Below are 20,374 nucleotides of genomic sequence, written 5' to 3' on the forward strand. Positions count from 1 at the left end.
CCCCTTGTCCACCTGTCTTTTTTTTTAGTTTCCTGCCTTCATACATTTGTTGATGAAATTGTTCCTCATTTCTTGCTGGCATGAAAATAAAAAGCTAAATATATTTATCCATTAATCAATACATCTATTTACTGCACCGGTTATACTCACTAGGGTCACAGGGGTGCTGGAGCCCATCTCAGCCATCTTAGGGCAGTGGGGAGGGGACACCTTGAACTTGTCATGATTTGCCCATTGCTCTCACCTGCGCTGACTCGTTTAGCCTCAGCTGTCCCTTGTTTCTTAATTAGTTCTCCTCCTATTAAAACACATCATTTTCGTTCACTCCTTGTCAGTCCGTCAGCAAACCTCCGCACACAGAAGGCAAGCACTTTTCGACTCTGGCATCCGTCTGTCCTGCCGTGTTCCTGTTTCCTGCTTGTCTGTCCCTGGCTTCCCGATCATCTCCAGTTACCTGAGTCGTCCCGATCTCCGACCACGCTTTGTTTGCGTTGGCTTCATGCTCCTCCCGCCCAGCGAGCACCGGATCGCAGTTGTTTGTTTCCCTGCACCTGACTGCCTCGATTCTCCAATAAAACATTGTGTGAAACGTTACATGTTTGGGTCTACTGCCTGTTCCGGTCGTGACAGAACTGGTTGCCAGCCAGTCGCAGCGCACACAGAGACAGACAACTTGCTCACTCACACCTAGGGGCAATTTGGACCAGCCAATTAACCTAACATGAAGGTTTATGGAATGTGGGAGGAAACCAGAGTGCCTGGAAGAAACTCATGTGGGCACGGAGTGAACATGCGAGCTCCACACGGGGAGGCTGCAGTAGCTGGAATCAAGCCCTGGAACTACTATATATATATATATATATATATATATATATATATATATGCATTTAACTTTTTGTCTCCTGAGCCAAGAGTTAAATGGTTTATTCACAATAGAAAAGTATATATTTAATTTAGTGGCAAAATTGTTATTGTAGTATTTTTTATAGACTATTTTTAAGAGTCAGCTACGCAGTATTTTCTTATTGTAGAAAGGATTCATGTTTTCATGCTCCATCCACACACTAGAGCAAAATTCAAATGTTTCACAATTTTTCACCCATCTGTTGAGTATCCGCGCTTCTAATGTGGTCGTGATCGGACTTAATGCTTACTACAGATTGCATTTGCCATACTTTGAACAACATGCAATGACAGAAACGCAATGATAAGAGTCTTGTAAATTAGTGTTGCCCATCTGTCTTGTATCAAATATTCAAATTTGCTAGCTACTGGAGACAATTTCAAGAGGGAGTTAATAGTGTCAGCAATAGTGTCCGTCTCGAATAGCAGTCTAAGACAAATGTGAATTTCAGGGATGGCATATTTATTTGTGAATCTTGTTGACCTAATATAATGCAAATTAAAATCAGTTCTTCTTTTGCTGTCAAGTGAAATTAGCAGTAATCTCAGGGATATAATGACAAGACGCAGCTAGAAAACACATGTTCATAAGGAACTGCAGTAAACCCAGAGCAACATGAGCAATACTGTATTTTCTCTTTTGCTCAACAACTAATGAATGCAGTCAGAGCATGAAGTCAGCAAGTTTGACTGAAGTTGACACGGACCTGTCTAAAAGTTAGCCCGTACAGATGAAAATGGACCTTCAACAATGAGCAAGTCACGGGGGCTGAAGGGTAAATACCATCAGTGGGATTGAATGTGACAAATCCACATTAGAATCCATCTCAGGATATTAAACATTTGAAATTGGACTAATCAGGCCACGGCAGCGGAGACGAGTGTGAGACGGATGGCCTCTCCAATGGTCTGTTGAAGAAGCCTCTGACACAAATGTGATTCTCACTTAGAGTGATTGAATGTGAGAAAAAAAAAACATAATTAAAAAAAATATATCTGTTATAATAAAAATGAATAACATTTCAAAATTGTGTTATGTAGTTTTTAAAATAAGTTATTATTGCTCAATGGACAAGTCGATAATAATCATAATAGATTAACAATGTCAAAATGGGATAAGCATGATCATAATTACAGCTTAATTGTATTCATATGAAACATAGTTTTATTCTCACAAATCTCATTATCAAAGCATTACATGCATCACAACCAAATTGTTTTAGTGTTCTGGGTTCAACAGTTTTAAGATTAATTTTAATGTGGAGTCCCTAAACAAATGGGGAAATTGAGAACCACTCGAGAGGTAATCCGTCATTCAGGATGACAAGGTTGCAATAGATGTTGTATTGCGTAACAATACACAATACTTAGTTGACATTAATCAACAACAGAATAAACAGGTAACATGTAAAATTGTTCAAGAAGTCCAAGACAGCAATGACACAGCTTCCCATTTCACCCAGCTGGTCAATGCAAATAATGACATGCTTCAGTTCCAGGTGTTGGTCCGCTGACTCTTTATTGTTTGTCCTTCTCCCTTGTTTCGTCAACCAGGCAGCCAGAAAGGACAAGAAAACAAAAGGATTGGCATCAATGATAAGCTATATACAATATGTGTGTCTTAAGTCTATTTTTAAACACTTGCATTGAAGTTTGTAATTTTATCTCAGGGAGCAAAGCATTCCACAGCACTGGGGCCAGGATTGAGAGTGCTCTCGAGCCTGCAGATTTCTTCTTGGCTCTGGGAATCACAAGTATACAAGCATTTTCTTAGCAGAAACATAGGGGCAAATCAAATCAGAGAGGTAAGAAGGGGCAAGTCCATGTAAACATTTTTTGTCAGTAACCAAACCTTTAAGTCACATCTTCAATAGACAGGGAGCCTGTGTAAGTTAGATTTCCTTGACTGGATATTAACTGCCTTGTAAGCGAAATCAATGCTATCATCCCTGGAACACAACTATCAACATGTTGGTGTCAAGGGATAATGCCTGCAACGTACAGCAGCTAATACTAATGACCAATCAATGTTCTGATTCATAAATTAAGTAAACTTTTATTCGTTGCTATCTGAGCCTTAAGCAACTAGCTTGGGATCATCCCTTGACAACTGTAAGTGTAGCATGGGAATGGTGAAAGTAAGAAAAGGACTGTTTCAAATACAGTTCAAAGACCCACCTAAACCCCCAAAAAGAAAACAGAAGAACATTTGATCTAAGAGCGTCTAAGATAAGCATGGACTTGCACGTCCCACAGAGGCGGAAATGATGATTTAAGCCAGACAATGGCATCAGTAGACTCTTTTCAAATTCCGGATAGCACCTTCAAAAACAATTCCGCATGTAGACCAATAGACTATATAAACTATTGTATGTAAAACCTTTGAGTTGGGTTCCGCTAATAACGAATGTGTAGTATTGGAAATGGGTATAGTCTAACTGTACTTTGGTATACAATAGTGTTATTTTAATAGTTTTAATAATTGTTTCTCTCAATATTGTATATATATTTTTCAACAAACCTATTGTCGTAATTACAATTGATGCAGGTCATATGAAGTACACATAACCATGACAAATATAGACATCACACATTAAGTGTGCGGTCAAATTTAGTTACAAGAACAACTCAATTTTCTTACTGGACAACTTTCATTGTTCTAATTAAAGGGGAAAAGTCACTTCTTCTTCTTTGGCTAGAACTCAACATTGCTTTTATTTTCTTTATATTTTTTATTACATCTGTCTAAACCCAGCTTCTAGATCTGCATAGTTTTAACAGAAAGTTGTTTTTTTTCTTGTTTTCTGTTTTGTATTTTTTCAGTTCTTCCCTGCACGTTTTCAAGTGCCTGTGTACAAGAAAGCAATGAAAATAATGATTTATCCCAGACAGCTGCGAGCTTGACAGGTCATCATTAGTGAAATAATTCCTCAGGTTGTTGTTTTCTCTCTTGGCCAAGACAAATGCTGCTCAATCTTGATTAACGTTCCTTTTTCACCAATTTTGCAATGGAGCAAAGTTGGGATGATTACGAACAAGGAATAAAAGATGACGGGTTAGATGAATATGTGACGGCGTCAAAAACAACTTTAATAAACCTGCGACGAGCCAGCGAGTGCAATACAGAAGATGAATGCTGTTTTTCTGAGATGATGGCACATTTGAGCGCCATTTTGTTGTGGATTGTGACGAGCAGCACAGGGGGAGAGGGGATGGGGGCGCTGACTGACAAGCACACCAGAGAAACACTCTACAAAGAAAGGATTTCAAAGAGTTGCTTGCAGACGCTTGTGGAGTAAAACACCCGTGTGGTCCGAAAGGGGAATTTCATAGCAAAAGAAGGTATTAAGGTCGGCTCTCCACGGGTATGACCGCTGGATGCTCAAAGTGCTAAGGCCTTGAAAGAGGATGAAAATAATTACCGATTCAGAGATCTGCGATATCGTGTAGACTGACACATTCACTGAGGAAGTGTAGTCCGTTTAGGAACATGTGAATTTAGACTGTTTTGCTTGAATTGTCAAATTGAGAGAAATACAAACATTGCTTTATTTTTCCGTATATGAAATGTACTAATCCACATAACAAAAAAAATGTAATATTTTTCAACCGGCAGAATATTTTACTGATTTTAAATGCCATAATTTCTAGACTACAGAAAACCCCTGATAAAAAAAAAAAATACTTAAATGTAAGAACAAATCTCAATTTTGCTGGTTTATGCATAGCATTTGTGGTAGCGTGGCCGAGCGGTCTAAGGCGCTGGACTAAGGCTCTAGTCTCTCTGGAGGCGTGGGTTCGAATCCCACCGCTGCCAGAGATATTTATGTTAAATACATTAAAATTATTTCACAACCGAAACTCGTAGAGTAGTTGGGGTAAAGCTTTATAACGAGCTCGGTAGCCTAGATGGTAGGGCCCCTGCTCCGAAACTGAGAGGTCGCTGGTTCAAGCCTCGGCTGAGTCATACCTAAGACTTACAACATTGGTACTTATTGCGTCCCTGCATTAAGGTTTGGTCACCTAATGACTCCCAACACAGCAGTTGGGTCTAAAATGGCTGCGCCTGCATCGGCTCGCTACCGTTTAACTGTACGGGTATATCGACATTTCGTTCTGTGTGCATGGTTGCAAAGAATGACAATTAAAAAAATATATATTCTATGCTATTTAATTCTGCAGTCTGAGGCGGGCATAGACAAAAACACATTAATGTCCTTTTGATACATTTTAAACAAAGCCAACACCTGGTTCCAACCGCGCAGGGAATTTGGCATGAAAGCCTTTGGCTGAAGAATGGCAACAGCGCCATCCCCCTGCTCACCTGAGGTGTTATAAGCTGCATCGTTTTTCAGTTGTACTCCGAGTTGTTTACATCACGTGTTTTCAGATCATGTGAACATTAAAAATGGCAATCATAAAGATGGTCACATCTTTACTGCTGCGCCAAAAAGACACATGAATGAGGGTAGTGTCGCGGTGCACAACACCATATTTCTAGATGACAGCGCCAGGGAAACAATACTGAGAAGAGTGCCAGATTGTAACAAAGACATAGACATAGAAATTGTCTTTGTGTTGCTGTGGTACTGGACACATTTTTTTCTCAAGGATTTAAGTAAACTTGACCTGACACCGACATAGATAATACAGAAAGAGAAGTGTGACATTCTTCATAAAAAAAACAAAACAAAAAAACTCCACAGCTTTTCATTTCAGGTATTAAATTGAAGACTTCGTTTGTGGGTTAATAAAGTTCAAATTTCGTGAGTATGTTCTAATTTATTGAATAATGTACTAATAAACCTCCCGGTTTGATCCTGTTATCTAGTATATGAATGATGCGGTAAAAACCATCAACTAATATCTCTCTAAAAGGGTCATACATGTTTCCAGACATCACTGCGGTGTTTTTTTTATTAGAGCGCCTGCATTGTAGAAAAGAGCAACTTGGTATTTTCCTCCGTGCTGCCCCAAAAAATAAAATAAAAAATAAGCTCCACTGTATTCAGTGTTGAAAATGTAGCGAAAAAGTAACGGCTTGGATTTCAGAGTTTGTGACATATTTTTTTTATTTTAAATATGTGTATTGGTCAGTAGATCTCACCATAATCTAAAGTTTTTGTATTTAACTTTTTTTTTTTTTTTACTGTGACACATCTTTTGGCTGTAGTGAGTTTGAATGTTTCGAGGTCACGTCATGCACAGTAGCTCCTCTGAACTGTGGCTTCTTCTCGAACGCCAGCAGAAATAGCTTCTTTTGTTTAGTTTCCATAACTGCCATTTTGTTGCCAGCTAGCAGTGCTCATCTACCGCCAAAACTGGATCAAGGCGGTGGACAAAAATGATTATCGCCGGTTCAGAGCGGCTTTGGCAAGCTGTCATGTCCATTTTTGTACCCCTCACCTCAGAAAAAACGATGACTTACTTTTTTAAATAAGGAAAAAAAAAGGATGTTTAGTTTCAATAAAATTAACTTTTACCCCCATTTAGGGTAAAATATTAATTTTGTTGAACAAGTATCATACAGGCCGCCTGCAGATTTTTCATTATTTTGTCCATGAACGAGTCAGAAAACATGTTATGAGTGATCAAATTTGGCCCCTTTTTTCAGAATAACACAAACTTTCAATATCTGTCAATGTCCACCATAAGTATGTGTTGAGAATTTAAACATTTAAAATGAACAACAAAACAAAACACGGACTTTGATTTTTCGGGATTATACAAAAGTCGAGACTGGAACTGAACACGAACACATATTTTTAACATTAACTGGAAATATGAACTGTTTTAAATATATATAAAAACATTTGTGAGTTTTGCTCTCTCAGACTTTTTATATTTCGCTGGATCTCTGGCTCTGACCCTGAATCCTCTCTAGTACAAGGGGGATGATGTTCAGCAGTATCCATCCTAGAAAATAGGCATACATTGGTCTTGAAGGAATGTAACCAATGTAAAGGTAGACACAATGGAATGATAAAAATAATCGATCTTTCCATTCATTATTTGACCCCAGAATTCCCTGTAGGGTTGCGGGGGTGCTGGAGCCCATAACCGCTATTTTTGGGCAGTGGGCAAGGGACACTTAAACAGGTTTTCAGCCAGTCGCAAGGCAAAGAGAGACAGACAACGCACTCACTCATTCACGACTAGGGACATTTTCGACCGGCCAATCAACCTGCCATGCATGCTTTTTGAATGTGGGAGGAAACCGGAGTGCATCCCCTAATTTTAAACCAACAGGCGGGCAATCGAGAACTCAAAACCCTCAGCATGAGAATAATAAGAAACCTTGAGAAGGGGCCTCACAAGTGGTAATCCACGATGACCATGGTGCATTAGATTTAGGATTGGGTAACACTACACAAAACATAGTGACCATGAAGAAAAACCAAGGGTAATACGTAGAAAATTGTCCAGATAGTGCATGCCTAAAACTTCCCATCTCTGCCGCATGGTCGATGCAGACGAGTAAGGGTAGGGTGGAACGGGAGATTGACTGACAGATGCATGCAGCGTCTGCTATTATGCAGACCCTGTATCGTTTTGTCTTGAAGATGAAGGAACTGAGCTGAAACAAAACGTTCTCGATTTACTGGCTTATCTATGTTCCTACTCTCACCTACGGTCATAAACTGGCCTGTTTTTGGGTCGTGGCAAATATTATCATTTACATTTGTATGACATGACTTGTGAAGTTTAAGTGTGAATGCAGAGGGGGAAGGATATGGTGGATTCACGTTAAAATCTATTTTAAAGCTTCAGTTACTTGGATTATCATCCACTTTCTATTATATTTTTCTTAATGCCTGTACCACAAACGCAGAGACATGAGATTACAGCAGTTTATTTACAATTTGGGGAATGAAAGTGGAGTTAGGGAGCTGGCCAGCCAGAATCAAGTAACCAGGATGACACAAAAACTGATCTGGGGAGACGAGGAGCAACAGGTATAAAATTGGTCGAAGGGAGAGATTCTGAATACCGTCAGGATGAAATTCACCATCAAAGTGCTGCTCCAACAGGCAAACTGATATAGTGAGGTGATGAGCTGACGAGAGGCAGATTTCTCGTCAGAGCAGCAGTCAGCCACGTCCCCTGCCACACACTGCAGGAAAACATAGGCAAGCACAGAACACAAACATATCCCTAGAACATAACACTTAGACAACTTTAATAACATTTGTATTCTTATTTAGTTTTCCGATTGTCAACTGGCCACAGCGATAATCCTTAACGAGGGTAATATGCATATGCCTTTTTCGTATACTTTGATAATCACGAGCTTTATTGATCATGTTTTGGATTTTTCCTTTAGCATCACTGCAATACCTGGGGCTGACCGCACTAAATACAGTATATAAACTACAATTTTGTATTGCACTCCCTGTGAAGCAAATGAGTTTCTGAACTGAACAAATAGTAAGTAAGGTCAGGAAGGAGTTTAGCCAATAGCATATCGGCATTTTCATGAAGCTGTGACGGAAACCAAGAGCATACAAACATGTTATATGGTGTCGACCAATAGCAGCTAGCTGATGTCATCTTAGTGGCGTATGGGGCACGTAACCCACAAAGTCATATGCTAAAACACCACAAAGACTGATTTTTTTCTACTTTGTGGAAATAATGTGTTGCTGATGTTGTATGATGTGGAAAAAAAACATTATGAGAGGCAAGTAAAAACCTTTTTTTTTTCACGTCGTAATGTAAACCATTGTAAACTAGGGATGTCATAACCTAGTGCTCTACTCTATACAATAAAGTTGTGCTGTTTTCAAGGAAATTGCTAAGTCGGTTTGACCTTCATACTTCCCACACTAAATATACAGTGTTTTTTTTGAATAACTCAAAGTCGTGTCACTTCATCCAACATAGACACATTTTTCTTTCTTACTCAAGTACAAAATATTACCAAATGTGCCGGCTGTGCTTAGACAACTTAATGTTTCACATTCAAGATCATAATTGGATTCTATCAATCAATCCGTGCTGTTTAAAAAGAACGCTGACCATGGTCAATTTTTCATCTTGACAGAATCACTATTTAACAGCATAACATTTCACTCTGGTACGAAAGTAGCTGGTTATTGCCAGCGGCACGCAAGCTGACCATCTGTACAGTGAGGGCAGTTAAATGTATAATAATGTGATCGGTACATGATAATCGCCATGACACGGAGATCCCTGCCAAACCTTGAATTACGGCCATTGCGCATCAACACGCAACCCTCAGAGCAGAGCTGAAGAAGGTCAGCGGGTGAATATATGAATCTCATTTGCGTGCCGACAGACCGGCTTTATTAACAGCTTTATGGAATACAAACCTTTAGAGGTGTAAGACACATATGGTGGTGGACATGACTATGTACTATTTATATCTCAAGGTAGCTCGGGTGTGCTTATGAGAACACCCCTCAGTTCTTTCAGCATATACAGAGGTAATCATTCACTGCAGTGACATATTTTAAACACTTGCTTGTACATAAAAAAGTCAAACAAGATGTTGTACTGTCAAGGATAGTCAAGGATGACTTCCTTTCCAATTTCAGCGATTGGGCTTTTACAGTTTGCATTGCTGGCATGTTGAATGTCTACAAGCTACTTTAATATATGTTTTCCTAACTTTCCAATCTGCACTACAACCTTTTTTTACATCATTTGGTTTACAAATCCTTTAACCTTCTGGGTCCTCGGGGTACCACTGAAGACACAACTTTTGACAGCTTTCTCAACTGCTTACAGTTCCTGACCTGCTTCTGTGTGGCAAGGTTGGCACCAGTCCATTCCTTGATGTTGCCGGCCAAGTTCTTTTTCAGTCTTCCTCTACGCCTGCCTCCTTGGACTGTGCCCTGGAGAAAAAATCTTGGCCAGTCATTATCTTCTGATGTGATCATACCACAGCAGTTGTTGTCTGTGCACAGTTCACAAGAGTTCACAACAGTTCATCAAAGTGTCCAATGTTTTGTTTGGCACTTGGGCCATGTAGCTGATTCCTAGAAGTTTTCTATAGCATCACATCTCCAGGGCTTTGTTGTGTGAATCTGTGTCTTGCAAGCGTAGAGGAAAATGGAGGTACCCAGGGCTTGCATGAGTCTGGTCTTTGATTTAACCTCTATGTTGTTGTTTCTCCAGATGGGTTTAAGTTTGGCAAGTGCGCCTGTGGTTTAAGCATTCCTGGCCATAATTTTTGGTCCTGATCCATCTTCTGATAATAGAGCCCTAGGATGTTTAAATGTGGTGACAGGTCCAAGCTCTTTGTGGTTGATGGAGATGTTTGTGGCGATGCTTTGGGGGTGGTTGATTATTACTGCTAGTTCGGCAATATCATCATCAAAACGGAGGTAGGTGACGTCGTGTCCCCAAAGCTGTACCTTCATGCTCGTCCAGTGTTTCAGTCATGATCCTTTCCAGGTAGATGTTGAATAAAGTTTTAGAGAAGGCAGCCTTGTGTCACATATTGGTCGTACAGGTGGAAAAAAAATGCAAATTTGGTCTGTCTTGAAAATAATGTGCCTTTGGTTTCCTGTCCGAATTAGTCTAAGTAAGAGACTTGTATTTCACTTGCAAAGGCTGTTGGACTTTAAACAAAAGACAGGGGAAAGACAGCTTTATTTATACAAACATTTAACGACATCTTGACTAAAACTAGGTTAAACAACTCGAAAAAAGAAATTCAAGGAACAGACTATAATACAGGAATAAAAAAATCATTTGTGTTCATTTTATTGAATTGTTAACTCAATGATCTCATGAAATTAGTAATGCAATGATCATCACTAGAGTAATCCCAGCCTCAAATTATATACTATAGAACAAAAAGATAAGTAAGTATAAAATACACAATAATAAATGCACAAATCATGTGAGTGAATGTTTTTTTATGTATTTATTTAAAATTATTAGAATCGAGACTGGCTGGCAAATATTCAAAGTGTCTCCTGCCCACAGGGCTCCAGCACCCCCTGCAAACCTAGTGAGGATGAGCAGTACATAAAATGATAGATGGCAGATAGATCTACTTTATTTGTCATTCTTGTACACATACATACAGAACGAAATGTCAATACGTCTAACCCGCAGTTTCAGTGAATATCTAAACTATACGTAAGTAGTAAAAGTTGTAGTCACTGAAAGATAATACTCACTACATAAGTGCCAAAGAATTGTGATCGTTGGAATAATTATAATTATTTCTGATATAGCATTATATATTTGTCATTCTAAGATTGACTTTCTACGAAGTCTAGAACATAATACGTACATGGGGCATTAACTTGCCGTCTGCTAAAGGCAAAAACCTGTTTACAAAAATATGAGAGATAAAAAAAATTACAATCAGAAAAAACATTTTTTCTCACAATACAGCATATTCAAGATTTAGGCATTGAACGGCCAATTCTACATCACACTTTTGACCTCTAACTCATGGGAATTTCACCCTTGACTACCAGAGGACAGGTGAGGCTATGAGATTTTCATCCATGCTACTGTTTACATCAAGAGGGAACAACGTGCTCCTCAATTATTCACGTTAAGACCCACAGGTGCTGAACGAGCCCGCGAACAAACGCTCGGCGGCTCGGAATAACCGAGGAGCTTCGACAGAAGCTGGAGGCAGCAGCGCAGTCCAAGCGCATTGACCTGCAAATAAACAAGCGCACTTGTGGTTTCTCGAACCTTTTCTCCCATGCTAGCAGCCGGCGGAACGCGTTTCTTTTTTCTGTCAGATTGCATCGCGGTCGAAGCCTTTTCAGTTTTGTCTGCACCGATCGTGCAAGCGGCGGGCCTTGATATGGGTGAACATGGGCTGACCTTGGGTGATTCGGAGAGGGTGGAAACAAAATAAATATCCAACGCAAGCTTTCAGATGGCGTGATCCTGAGGGCTAGCTCATAAAATATTAATGACAATGTCAAAACTGGTACGGCAGAGATTTGGCGGCGAGACAGACAAATGAGCAGATTTGCTTGACGTTGCATCATGGGTATGACACTTTTTTTTTTAACATTATCAAGTCTGATAAAAGGCGGGTGGGCCGGGACACGACATGGCCTCCATGCCAAAGCTTTTCTTTGCTGGAGGGCTGAAGAATGGACAGATGTGCTGGAGAATACATGTTTTGGGACAGAATTACAGTATTAAAAAAACAGAAACGCTTCACAAACAAATCAGCCTCATGGCCCAGAAAATACAAATATTTACAATTACTTTGAATGGATGTTCTTAAACAGCCTTGGGCGCACACTTTTTTAACGTACAAAACACATTGGTAATATACTGTCATGAACTGTATCTTATTTTTTTCTTTCTTGCTTTCAGAATTTTATCAGTCTTAAAAAATAAATACAGGTTTATTGTATTCATGCCACTCACCAAGTTCAGCTAAGTATCATGGTTTTTTTTTTTCTCAAAAATGTAGTTCAGTTTCTGCGCCTAATGTGTTTACAAGTTGTGCTAACATCTGGCTGGGCAAATCCATAGACTTACACTATATATGGATAGATACAATCGTGACAAGTTCACGGTGGAGGCAGAAAATAAACTGAAATGTCCAGGATACATCAAATAACACATATCTGACATTTTAGCGAATAAACTGCAGTTTGTACTCTATATCAACACGTTATATTCGGTATTTCTGTATTTTGTTTCTTTTATTTTATTATTATTTTATTTTCAACACAAGGATACTTCTGGAATTGTGAATTTCCCTACGGGGATGAATAAATTATCTATCGATCCATCTATCTATCTATCTATCTATCTATCTATCTATCTATCTATCTATCTATCTATCTATCTATCTATCTATCTATCTATCTATCTATCTATCTATCTATCTATCTATCTGTCTGTCTGTCTGTCTGTCTGTCTGTCTGTCTGTCTGTCTGTCTGTCTGTCTGTCTGTCTGTCTGTCAGTCAGTCAGTCAGTCTGTCTGTCTGTCTGTCTATCTATCTATCTATCTATCTATCTATCTATCTATCTATCTATCTATCTATCTATCTGTCTGTCTGTCTGTCTGTCTGTCTGTCTGTCTGTCTGTCTGTCTGTCTGTCTGTCTGTCTGTCTGTCTGTCTGTCTGTCAGTCAGTCAGTCAGTCAGTCTGTCTGTCTGTCTGTCTGTCTGTCTGTCTATCTATCTATCTATCTATCTATCTATCTATCTATCTATCTATCTATCTATCTATCTATCTATCTATCTATCTATCTATCTATCAAATAGGAATACTGGCAATATGTAACTGTACTCATTGTTTACGTTATCCGGTCTTTGAGCAACTCACTGGTTAAGGAACCTCAAACACACACAGACACACACTCACTAACACACTAACCACGAGTGTCTGGAGGCATGGCGATTGATGGTAAATTTTCCAATTAAAGCTCATTGGTCCTCCATCTTGGAACAACCATCCAACACAATAGAATATTGATTAATCCTCAGACAGCGTCAGATTCATTTTACAATCTTTTCCTGATTGCTGTGGCACAGACAGCTGCCAGAATTTGGGAAAACTTATATGTTTGGATTTTTGATAGTCAACTACAACCACGGTGTGACGCAGAAAATGTGTTCATTTATCAATCTGTCATATATCGACTCGTCGGAGAAATGTCACGCTTTAATGGCTCCTGAGAGTTTCTTGTATCTCAGCAAATTTCCCTTATGGCAGTATGACACCGCCGCTTGCCCTCGTGAATACTGATTGGCGCTAATGCTGGCGTGGCTAATGGCCATAACACTGGCAGAGATGAGCTCACAGCTCGCGCTCTATTAATCCTAAGAGGAAGCTTGGAGAAAAAGCCAAGGAGAATAGAAGGTGGTGGGTTTGTATTGTTGAAAGATTTAGAAAAACACAATCTAGGTGTGCGTTTGTATCACAATGAAAAATTGATATATATACAAACACAACTGCTCAAATTTTGTGAAACCAATGTCTGATCTTGATTCTGGAAAATCCTGAAAACTATTTGACTGTGTGATCTGCATTGTATGCACCCTTATACAGCAAACACATGATTACCTAAAATTTTAAATCTAGAGTCAAAGTTAGCTTGTCTCGCTACTTTTTTTTTTTCCCGGAGCTTGGCCTGATGTGATCATTGTTAAATTTAGTGATTTATTCATCCGTCTCTAGTCATCTTTTACTTGGCTCTCATAAGCTCTAATAACCTTTTTTTTTGTTTTCAATAGATTCACCAGCTAACTACATATGTTAGAATCATTCTTTCTAGTTGCTGTTTTCACAGATAACTTTTCCGGGTAAATAAAGATCGCTGAGTCTTCTACATATGGTAACGCAAATGAACTTCTTTCCCAGTCTTGTCAAATCTGGTTTGCTCTAGCAAATGTCTACTGGCTTTTTAGTATCTTCTGGCACTGGCTGCTCAAACTAGCCACACGACTTTAGCGTACTGCAGCTGTAATTAATTAATTTATGCCAGTCACTTTTTTTAGTTTTTCCCCTATTTCAGGTGTCTCTCTTTGAGGTTCTGCATATTTGGGAAGGAGGCTCCTGTAACGAGACTTTTTCTAATTCATATACTTTGGCTCTATTCTCTGGTTTACTGACCACTAGTCGTGAAATATTACACACCATCACCTTGACTGTAACTCTTTAACCAACAAAAATGTAAGTAATAATCGTACCAACAACAGGGAATTGGGGTTAAAAATAATGCATCGAATTAAGTCTGCCATTTTTTTATGAAGCTGTTATTTAAAATGTCTTTCTGGAGTAATTATTTGGTGAATGTTTGGTGAGGTCAACGGCTGTTAATGGGACGTTGGAATTGGGTCTAAAGTTGATCAGGTTCGTTGTACACCTGATTTTGTTGGAAAATAGACGTCTAAATCAAGGTTGTATTCATGCCATTCAATGTGGACAAAATATTCAAGAAATAATCTTGCTTTCCTTGTTAAATCTGGTGAAAAAATAGATACTGAAAAGGTCTCAGTTTATCAACCAGATAAAAACATGTTTTCTGACATAACAGGCATATTTTAACAGATTTTAAACGTCTGTAAACATTTTTTTTTTATTTATGGAGTGCACTCAACCAATAGGCAATTGTAATATGCTATCAAATTTTGATGAAAATTTCAAGCATTCTCCTTACAGATACATTCAGCTTTAATTATTACTATTTTGTATGCAAAAAAAAATCCCAAACCTGACATGTCGCTTGATTCATTTTACTGTGATATGCTTCAAAAGAAACCGACAAGTATCAAACTCCCAACGAGGCACTGTTCTGTCTTATAGCAGCGGAAAGCTTTCTCGGCAATCTGAATTATGCAATCAGTCAAAACAAACACCCACATGAAAAATGAATACAGTAAATCTAAATAATTCACACATATTCTGTTGCAAGTCCATTTTATGACACAACATTGAGTTGCTGGGTGAGATTTCCCCAGCTGTAAGAAAATACTCGTGATTTAACAAATCATGTTTAAAGCCAATTGTAAGAGCTCAATAGATCAAAAAACGAATTTGAGTCTGGCAACATGGAAATAATGTGCTCGTGCATGATTGTTTTGGTGTTGTCCGTGTTCGTCCCCCAAAAAGCAAGGGCCCCGCCCAGGACAAGGTCTTTGTATGTGGGATGTGTTCCAACAAGCAATCGATGCTCCACTGAGCCCATCTTTTGCCTTTCCAGGGAATAACTGCATAGAGATCAGCAAACTTGGAGGCGGGGTATTTGCTCGTGTATCAAACATGATGTGAAGCATCAGAGAGTGAAGTGCAATTACGCATACGGGAGAGGGGTGTACGTAGGGCAGGAAGCAGCTCAGAAGTTTGCAGCAGGGGAGATCACAGAAGCGCAAAATGTTCCCCCCAGCACAATGTTTTTCTTTTGTTTTCCTTTCTCCCCGGAATAAATGATTTTTTTTTTCACATCATATTTGTTATGTGCATTGTAGATACACCATGTGCAAGTGCCTGGTGTTTATTTATGGTTTGCTGGGAGGGAAAAGCTCAAAATAAAAAGTATTACTCAATCCAGTTGAAAAAAAAAAAAATTGTGACCTGGATAGAATGAATGCAGAATCCACAATAACAGGCTTTAAGCAAAGAACTAAATCGACAAAATGACTCTTGACTATGAACGACTAAGACGAAAGACTTTAACTCAGTTAATCACACATTAAATATGGACAAGGCAGCACGTCAGATGAGGGGTTGGAGACACAGTTTTGAGGTCATGGGTTCAATTTCAGCCACTAGCCTTCCTGTGTGGAGAAAGCATGGTCTCCCCGTGCTTGCGTGGGTTTCCTTCACGCTCTCCAGCTTCCCCTTACATTCTCAAAACATGCACGTCAGGTTAAATGGCCATTTTGAATTGTCCCCGGGTTTGAATGAGCGTGTGAGTCGTCTGTCTCTGTGTGCCCTGCTGGCTGACAACCAGTTCAGTGTTTCCCCTGCCCACTGCCCAAGGGATAGTTGGAATAGCCTCAAGCACCCTGGTAAAGAAAGGCGGGGCAGAAAATGAATGAACAGAATGTGGACAAGACGGCCTATCTGTATATGTATTTATGTTAAAGTATTGTATTTCATCTTATTAGCAACATGTTCTAGTAGAAGCTACCCTCCTCTAAAATGTTCGTGATAAGCACCTGGAAGTAAATTACACAATGTGGATTATGTTGCTTCATTCATTAAAAAGGAAAAAAAAAGTTTAAATGATCCGTAATACAGTAAGAAATAAATGAACTATCATAAAAAAACCTAGAAAATCTGCATTTATTTTATATATCATGACCCTCACCTAGAGGGAGCTGAAGAGAATTTGTCCTTTTTATGGCCATACCAACCTAAGGATGCCTGTTCTCAACAGCTAAGCAGGGTTCGAGCCTGGTTAGTACTTCGATGGGAGACCGCCTGGTAATACCAGGTACTGTAAATCGGTCATCTGGCACACGATCTGTTGTGACAGTCTTTACTTTACCTCCTGGTACAGTTGGTAAAAAATATTTTCTATAAGGGCACCAAATACATGTTATTAATAATTAATCACTGTGTCGCAGCTATGAGTATCCAAAAAAAAAACAAACACCTTGTGGAAGGCTGCGCGAAAATGTCAACAAAAGATGCAAAGTTTTGTCATTCCGAATAGCCATAGTTTTTTAGTTTTCTTGTGAATTTTAGCCCTCGTTTTTGTTTGCACATTGTCACACATTGTCCCTTTAAAATATCAATAATATAAGCGTGTACAAATAAATAAAAAATGTAAAGTAATAGAAAAATTAACAATAAATGTTACAATTAAATTGCTACAAAATAAATGAAAAATAAGAACTCAGAACAACCCTAAAAGTACAAAGAAAGTAAAAATAATAAAATCTGAAATAACACAATTACAAAAACAATTACGCACAACAAGGAACAATTTGAAGAGATTGATACAATAGATCAAGCTTATTCAGACGTAATAAAAAAGTTGCACAAAAACGTGTAGAGCCAAGAAGTCTGCAGGCTCGAGAGCGTTCTCCAACCGGGCCACGGTGTTATGGAACGCCCTGCTTAAGACACACTTCTATTCCAAAGCATATGATTGATGCCCACCTCATATTCTGTTTTGTCCTGTCTTTTTCCGACGCCTGCCTGGCTGATACGAAGGAGAAGGATGATTTGGGATGGGTCAGCGGACCAGCGTCTGACCTGTAGCATCTCAACCCCTGCTTACCAGCTGGCAGAGACGGGAGGCAGCGTCGTGGCCGTCATAGACTTTCTGGACTGGTTTGCAGGCTGGGGGCGTCGTTGATGTCATGCACTTTCCGGACATTTTCAACATCTTACCTAATGTTTACTATTATGTGTACAGTAATGCTAATTGTAATTCACCCTGGTCAATCCTGGAAGGGGGATTACCACATGTGAGGTCCTTTCTCAAGGTTTCTCTTTTCTCCTCACACTGAGGTTTTTGAGTTGTTCCTTGCCCGCATGCTGGTTTAAGATCAGGTAATTGTGTAATTTTGTAATTGTAATCCTGTGCAGTCCTTTGAGACATTTTTGTGATTAAGGGCTATATAAATAAATGTGACTTGACTTGACGTGTATGCGCGTGGTTAGAAAACCTAAAAACACTAAATAACAAGCAAATCAAAACAAAACAAAAAAATGCTTGTGATGAAAAGTAAATTAAATGGAAATAAAGAATACATTGAAAAAAGCAAGCACACACACACACACACACACACTCACACACACACAAACACACACACACACACACACACTCACACACACAAATGAAATTCACAAATCAAAACTAAAAAAAGCTAAAACAAAACAAATCTCATACAGTTTAGTACCGCAACTAGCGATTATTTTTAATTGTCAACTGGTCAACAACTGGCAGCACGGCCTATGGGTGGTTATCGCGCGGCCCCACGTTGCAGAGGTCCAGGGCTTGATTCACTCGCTCACTTGGAAAAACATTTTACAACATTATACGTTCTTTTTCTCATCAACTTCTTTCGACAATACATCAACAAAATATGACATGTATTAAAAAAAAAAAAAAAAAAAACTAAAAAAAAATACAACTGAACTTGGTAAAACATGACAAATAATCCCACTTAATTGTTGTTAAATATCTCCAACCATCTTAACCATGGGTCATACTGATGCAATAGCTAAGCAAATTATGTAGAAACTAGACAATTGCCGCGGCAATTGTAAGAGTTGTGATTGATCTGGCAGGTGTTGGTAAAGAACCGGTAGAGCTGAGTTGTTAGCATTAAGAGTTAGCATGAAGTTTTTAACTTAGAGATATGTATTTGTAATTTTTTTACTTGGTTCTGTAAAACCCCCCCGGTAATGGCAAGTTCATTTGAGATGGGCCCATAACCGTTAGCAACAATGATATGCCTGGTGGAGGTCTAAAAATCTCAGTCATGTTAATAACATAGTGATAACACTGTTATTACACATTAAAAAAAAATAAAATGTACATGTTCGAAAGGAATGAGCCATTCTGTTTGAATTGGCCCATCAGGAATGCATTGAGCCCATTCAATTTGCTGAGTCGTTAGCATGTTAGCATTAGAATATTTTTTTAGCATGAAGAAGTTAGCATTTAGCCGTTAGCATCACTTTTTAGCATGTATCCGTTAGCATAACTCCTCAACATGAGTCCGTTAGCATAATTTGTAAATATGAATTTGTTAAAATAGTGCCAATACCAAAATATTTCAGCATGAAGAAGTTAGCATTTAGCCGTTAGCATCACTTTTTGGCATGTACCTCTAACATAACTCATCAACATGTGGTCATTGGCATAATTTGTAGTTATGAAGTCTTTACAATATTGCCTTTACCAATTTTTTTTAGGATGAAGAAGTAAGCATTTAGCTGTTAGCATCACTTTTTAGCTTGTACCCATTAGCATAACTCCTCAACATGAGTCCATTAGCATAATTTGTAAATATGAAGTCTTTAAAATATTGCCATTACCAAAGTTTTTTAGCATGAAGAAGTTAGCATTTAGCCGTTAGCATCACTTTTTAGCATGTATCCGTTAGCATAACTCATCAACAAGAGTCCATTAGCATGATTTGTAAATATGAAGTCGTTAGAATATAGCCATTACCAAATATTTTTAGCATGAAGCAATTAGCATTTAGCCGTTAGCATCACTTTTTAGCATGTAACCATTAACATAACTCATCAACATGTAGCCATTAGCATAGTTTGTAAATACGAAGTCGTTACAATATAGCCATTACCAAAATGTTTTAGCATGAAGCAGTTAGCATCAAGCTGCTAACATCAAGTCAAGTCAAGTCAAGTCATTTTTATTTGTATAGCCCTAAATCACGAAGAGTCTCAAAGGGCTTCACAGATTGTTACACTATATTACACAGACTATTTTCAGCCGACAAGAGGAGTAGGTTATTCGTATGCAATGGAGTAGAAGTGAGTTTTAAGTTTAGATTTAAACATTTCCACTGAGGTTGCAGATCGGATCTCAGGGGGAAGAGCATTCCACAGCACCGGTGCCCGGATGGAGAACGCTCTCGAACCAGCAGAAGACTTCTTTGCTCTCGGGATCATCAGAAGACCAGCACTCTCAGATCGTAGGCTTCGGACCGGGACATAGTGGCAGATCAGATCTGAAAGATAAGAGGGAGCAAGTCCATGTATGATTTTGTACAATACTAAGAGAACCTTGAAGTCACATCTTTGGCTAACTGGGAGCCAATGCAGGTTAGCCAAAATCGGTGTTATGTGATCATACTTTTTTGTCCTAGTTAAAAGCCTCGCTGCGGCATTTTGTACTAGCTGAAGAGACTTGATTCTGGACTTCGGGAGACCGGAGAGTAGTGCATTACAGTAATCGAGACGGGAGGTAACAAATGCATGAATTATTGTTTCCGCATCCGACTGAGACAGTATTGAACGGATTTTAGCAATGTTACGAAGATGGAAGAAGGCAGTTCTAGTAATTTGCTTTA

The 20,374-nt window shown here is 38.9% G+C and overlaps 1 non-coding gene across 1 annotated transcript; it reads left to right on the forward strand.

The window, feature by feature from the left end:
- Nucleotides 1–4,638: 4,638 nt before the first annotated feature.
- On the forward strand, nucleotides 4,639–4,720 carry trnal-aag (transfer RNA leucine (anticodon AAG)). Its single transcript has one exon. It is a non-coding gene; the product is annotated as a tRNA-Leu (tRNA).
- The last annotated feature ends 15,654 nt before the right edge of the window (nucleotides 4,721–20,374 follow it).

This window comes from Urocampus carinirostris, chromosome 4 (assembly GCF_059441175.1).
Source record: "Urocampus carinirostris isolate Australia breed hairy pipefish chromosome 4, RoL_Ucar_1.0, whole genome shotgun sequence".
Taxonomy (NCBI): domain Eukaryota; kingdom Metazoa; phylum Chordata; class Actinopteri; order Syngnathiformes; family Syngnathidae; genus Urocampus; species Urocampus carinirostris.